The sequence below is a fragment of the Ictidomys tridecemlineatus genome, chromosome 12 (genome assembly GCF_052094955.1).
Source record: "Ictidomys tridecemlineatus isolate mIctTri1 chromosome 12, mIctTri1.hap1, whole genome shotgun sequence".
Taxonomy (NCBI): Eukaryota; Metazoa; Chordata; class Mammalia; order Rodentia; family Sciuridae; genus Ictidomys; species Ictidomys tridecemlineatus.
Window position 1 is genome coordinate 40904017 of NC_135488.1, and position 6236 is coordinate 40910252.

The 6236-nt window shown below is 45.3% G+C and overlaps 1 long non-coding RNA gene across 1 annotated transcript; it reads right to left on the bottom strand.

Annotated features, from left to right (window-relative positions):
* Positions 1-350: 350 nt before the first annotated feature.
* Positions 351-5579, bottom strand: LOC144369578 (uncharacterized). The gene is made up of 3 exons (XR_013429363.1): positions 5230-5579; positions 4446-4605; positions 351-1413 (listed from the first exon to the last, which is right to left on the bottom strand). It is a non-coding gene; the product is annotated as an uncharacterized LOC144369578 (long non-coding RNA).
* Positions 5580-6236: the final 657 nt, after the last annotated feature.

Below are 6236 nucleotides of genomic sequence, written 5' to 3' on the forward strand. Positions count from 1 at the left end.
GGGATATGACAAAATGAGAAGCACTTGCTGAAGTGCAATGAACTGAGGAAAGTCTTCTCTTTACTTCCTTAGACTTGCATTTAATGTTCACACTATGGACATAATGATGATTAAGTGGCAGATTCAGAGGTTTTATAAAGAGCAGCCACAACAAACCTACAACTAACATCCCACTCAATGGTGAAAGACTGCTTCTCTCCACAGATCAGCTCAACACGAGAATATGCACTCACACTCCCATTCAGCTCAATATCAGAAGTCTAAATCTGGGATAAAAAAGAGAAAAGAAGTAAAGCATCCCCATTGGAAGGAAAAAGTACAACTGTCCCTCTTCACAGAGGACACGATTAACTATATCACTATCAGACACAGGAAAATCAATAAGGCAAAGGACACTGAGTCAACTGAAAGGATGCTCCCACAAGGTCATGGTAGACCCTTCCTGATCTGTCAGTTGGATTCGGCTTTTCCATCCCCATAAGAAACCAGGTAGAATGGAAAAACAAAACCAACAAAAAACCACCCTAAGGAAGAACCTCCGAAATAAATCCTCTTACACCTGACAAGTAAGTTTAAAATTTACTAAGGTCACAGGATACAAGTGGTTAAAAGCAATTTTTCATGGAATTCTCACCTTTCTGATCATCTTTCAAGCAGAGGAACTCTCAGGTTTTCATGTGGACAACCTTTTCAAGATGTTATACAACTGAAACACACGGTGCTAGCCATGAGCATAGTAGGGCTTTTCATAGGTCAGGAACTCAAGAAGTTCATTTGATTCTGCCTCAAGCAGTCACCACTCAGCTCTAAACGAAATGTAACATCATGCCTTGTGACCAGCATGGAGCCATTCTCTCCCTCTGCACCATGAACCCATCTTTCCTCCTCCATGTGCTCTGTTCCTCTGCTTTAAAAAGAAGATTGAGGTTTGGGGCAGAGGTTTGACTTTCTGAAGGAAGACTAGAATTCCATATGCTCCCATCTGGATATGGAAGAAAACTTGAAGAATCAAGGATTCAAATTTTCAGGACTGTTGGAAAGACATCTAAACAGCATACCTGATTTCTTGTGGGAATGGAAAACCCAAATTCTACAGTGTCAGCATGGGTTTGCAGTGGAGGAGAGAAGCTGAAGTGACCTTGTGAGAGGGCCCTAGGTTGACTTCATGTTGCTATGTTGTTTTCCTGTATCTGCATGTTATAGAGGAACCTCTAGATTATGCACTTGTACTTTTTTGTCCTATCAGTGCCAATGGGTGAGTCAGGATTCAGTGCAAATGCCTGTTTCCTCAAAAGTCCAAAACATTTGGGCTGGGGATGTGGCTCAAGCGGTAGTGCGCTCTCCTGGCATGCGTGCGGCCCGGGTTCGATCCTCAGCACCACGTACAAACAAAGCTGTTGTGTGCGCCGAAAACTAAAAATAAATAAATAAAAAAATAAAAAAATAAATAAATATTAAAAACGCTCTCTCTCTCTCTCTTAAAAAAAAAAAAAGTCCAAAACATTCACCATGGAGATGGTGTGCTGTACATTGGCAAGTCAGAAGCCCTGAATGCCACTGAGGCTGGCTGGTAAACTGCAGCAGAATCTCTAGGCCTGATACCAAGCAAAGTTTCTTGATGCTATGTTGACTAACACACTGTTTAATCACTCTAGCAGTCAAGGAAAGACTGGGGTCTATTTGCCCCTTACTACCACCAAAAGGGATCTCAAAGATGTTGTTAAGCTCTTGGGGAGCTGAAGACAATATCGATCCATCTGAGATCCCAGTTGGTCCTTTATTACTGGCCGCCCCTTAAATTAGTATCTTTGGAGTGAGGTACAATCCAACAGGCTTCACCGCAAGTGGCATAGCTCTGGCCACTCAGTACTTTGGGCTCTCCACACCCCTCACAAACACTTTGAGACATATATTTCCGTAACTGAGGATTTTGTTGATGAGGAACTCTGGTGAAGGGAGGGAGTTTCTGCCTGGTATTCCCTGGTATGGATACTAGGTCCATCACTTTAGAAAAGCAACTTCCAGTTTTCCATCGGGCTCTTATCCAAATTGAATACCTGACTTATAAAGGCCTTGTGAATCTCCACAAGGTGATTCCCATTTTGGATGGCTCCACTCAGACTCTGAGTGACAATATGTGAAACAAAATGGAATATTCAAGAACACAGCTGCCTGGCCCCACAAGCACTGTACTTAATACTAAAATGAGGCATCTCTCTGCTGAAAACCAGACATCCCAGGCAGCTAAGTGAGTCATTTCACTAACTCGAGGAGGTTCTCAAATCACACTGGACTACAGTAACTTTTCCACCTCAGTGCCAGTTCTGCCAAACCAAAACCATATGTGATACGTCTACTCAGCAGAGAGAATCCAAAGCCCTTCACAGAGCTATGGCCAGTATTCTCTGATGAACTTCCTTACCTGTTTTCTAAGTATTGAACTGGTCTAGACATTTGGTCTACAACTATGAAAACTAAAGTCTGTCAGATTAAAGACATCCCTTCATTCATACCTGTGACTACAGAAAGAAATCACAGTAATTAAACTGTCCAAGACCATCAGGTAGGAACCCATAGGAAGGGCCCACTCTCTGATGAGACTAGCCAGAATCAAGGTGCCCACTGAGTCTACACTGCCTGGCTGCTACTCTCTTGCTGCCTGGATCTATCATCAAACCCAGAAATGACAAGAAGTCTCCCAGAACAAATGGAAGGACTCCACATTTCTGCAGAGGCTGCCAATGAAGGCCAGACTATGGTGCCTGCTCAAAGTTGCTATAATTTTCTTCTGGCCGACTGTTGACTTCAGACTTTGGGCACCTTCCAGACAACTGGTGGTGTTTAATCATCACCATTACTTTTGGTGATGACCAGTACTTTTTTTATATATACTTTTTCAGGTTATGGTACAATCATTTAAGTTTAATCTGTCAACTGAAGTCTATGACCTCTAAAACTATATGTGGCATATATTTGGTATTGCAATCTGATCATGTTACACTTTTTTTTCCCCCAAATCTACTCCACATGGGCTGATAATCAAGACTTTCATGGACCTTCAATGTTCCCTGACATCTGTCAGCATCTAGTGTTATGGACCATTGATGTAACTTCCATCAAAATCAACATAAATAGGTTATTAATTGCCTCCTTCATCTCATGGTCTGTGCACCTTGTTCAAGCATTGGTAACTAAATGCAGCTGTCCCCAGAAAGAGATAATTTCCTTCTAGTAGCCTTTTGGGTAGAGATCAGGATGAACAGTTTGGCAGTTTTTCAAAAGACAAACATATACCCACCATAGAATCCAGCAAATCTCACTCTTATCTATTTATCCTAGAATTAAGAACTTATGTTCACACAAAAATCTGTACATGAATGTTTAGATGCCTCTCTTCATAATCACCCAAAACTAGAAACAACCCCAAATGTCTTTTATTTGTTGTATGAATGAACAAATTGTGATACATCCATACAACAAATACTCAGCAATAAGAAGGAACAAATTATTGATGAAGGAAACAGTTTAGATGAATCTCAAAGGCATTATGCTGAGAGAAAGAAGCCAGTCTCAAAAGTTTATATACTGTTTCAATTTATAGGATGTTCCTAAAAGTTCCAAGCTATAGTGATGAAGAAGAGATCTTGTACACCAGAATGAGGTATGAGACAGGAGTGTGGCTATAGCAGAGTAATGTGGAGGAATTTTGAGGATGAACAAAACTTTTTCTATAATCTGATTGTGCTGCTAGTTGCATGAGTCTCAATGTATATGGAAACTCAAAGAACTGCAAGCCAAAAGAAAAGTTCATTTTACTGTAAGTCAACTGAAAAAACATGAGGGCTGCACTCTTCAAATATTCATTACATAAAAGACCAAGAAAGGCTGAAGCAATGTTCCAATACGGAAACCTGAAGAGACATGTCAAAAACAATACCCAGATCCCACACTAGAAGGGAAAAATGATAAAATGTCCTTTTTATTAATAGAAAAAAATATCCTTGATGTTTTAGTTCTAATGTTTCTCAAAACCTGGAAAACATTGATTAGTGATCTTGAGTTATGGTCTCTTGATCTTTTTCTACATCAGTAGAACAAAGGGCAATTTACTTGTGAGAAGAGACAGGAGGAATTTCTCTTTCCATCTCAGGCTTTGAATACTGTCTGGAAAACCATTCATCCACTTTTATTTAATAGTATTTTCTATTATAAAAATGTTAAAAATTTTGGTGGCTCTTAGGACTTAATTTTTTTAAATAACTAAGATTATTTTTTCTAGTCCCATAGAGAAGTTGCTCATTGTACACACGGTAAAATGTACAGTTTAATAGGATTTTCTCAAGGTGTCTCACTATGGAGAGATTTTTTTTTTAAGTTGGAAAACCCTTCTTTCCCAATTATTCTGTACACTGTTAAACAGAAAATCCCAATTCTGACTCACTTACCAAAATGAATTTGGCTCACTGCTCATAGATGGACCTGGACTCCATCTTCATTCCTCTGTGGTGTCTCTGTCCTGCCTTTTTCCTCTTAGCAATTTTGTCTTCAGGCTGCCTCCTACTGTAGTGGCAAATTCTGCCAGCAGCAATCAGAGCTACTGTGTTTCTTCAACCATATTAAAGGAAAATAAACATTATAATTATACCAAACTATTAAACAGAAGTACCCAACCTCACTGACTGTACATCCTACTACATCTGTTATCCATGAACCAACCACAAACACTAGGGATGCTACATACTGTAGAAGAGCAAGACTAGATGATAGACATCTCCAGTAGTCTTTCTCTTTAAACTGACACTTTCTTTAACTGATATCATTAGCTACCATCTATTTGATGCACATCGTGTGCTGCCTCTTCGCTGAGTTATCTTTCCAGGTGACCTTAGTTATGGGATTGTATGGGGAACACTAATGGAAGGTCTGGGGTGACAGCAAACTCTTTGGGACTTCAGCTGGAAGGCTGCTTGGGGAACTGGAGGGCCCATCAGGGCACAGCGGCAGCTCCAGGGGCTCCAAGGGCAACCTCATGGGCAGCCTGGGCAGCGAGGGTCCTGGGCTTTCTTTTGGTGTGGTTTCTCTTAGGTGCTTAGTCCCAGCACCCCGGGAGAGACTGTTTTCTACCACATCGCTGACTGCACAGGGCCACCACAGGGCAGTGCTACCCTGAGTGTCGTGCCTGCTTGAAGGAAGGTCCCACTTCCAGACCTGAGGCTGGGCCAGACTCACAACATTTGCCCAGGAAAGCCCTCGTCAGCAGCTGCCAGTCCAGGAGGCCCTTGGAGGCGGTCACTCAAAGCAAGGAGAGTGGCAGGCTCCTTCCCAGGGCCCCTGTCTTCCTGGGCAGCAGTCCCGTCCCCCTGGCTGAGAAGCCATTTCCCATGGGAAACTCCAGCATCCAGGGCCCCGTCCACACGGTCCCTGGGCCACGAGGGGCAGCCGCAGGCCTCACTCCTAGGAAGTTGGGGACAGGTGAGGAGGCTAGTTAGTTGCTGTCTCACGTTAGGTCAGCAGCTGAGCTGACAGCCCGGCAGGCGGGGCGCCTAGGGTCAGGCCCTCCGCCTGCAGAGGTGGACCCGGAAGCGCAGCGGAGCCGTCGCCAGGGAGACGGGGGCGGGGCCTGTGCAGGGCGGGAACTTTGAGCCGCTGTCGCGGGGAGCTCCGAGGGGGAGGAGCCCGGAAGTAGCGCCCGCGGGACTGGAGGTCCCGGATGGAGGGTCCGGCTCCCGGGGTCCCTGACAGGAGAAGGTGCGCTGCCCGGAGCGGCCCCGTTCTAGGCGCCCACACGAGGGGGGACCCGGAGGACTCTGCCGTCGCCCTGGAGCCTCGGTCCCGGCTGCCTGTCCCCTGGAGCCGCCGGGGCGGTCCCCACAGCGCCCACCGCGGACCCCGCGTCCCGGTTCTCACCTGAGGGCCCTCCTGGGCGGAGCTGCTGGTCACAGCGGGTGGAGTGTGACCTGCAGGGTCCTGTGCAGGACGCGGTGGCCTCAGCCGTGTGGCCTGGACCTCAGAGGAGAAGAGGTGGCCTCACCGCAGGCCCCTGGAGAGGGGAGGGGGGCCCAGGTGACCTGGGGGCAGGAGGCGGTTTAGAAGACGGAATTAGAGTAGAGGGGGTAGAGAGAGAAGATGGGAGGGGAGGGGAGGGGGATAGTAGGGGATAGGAAAGGTAGCAGAATACAACAGTCACTAATAGGGCATTATGTAAAAACGTGGGTGTGTAACCGATGTGATTCTGC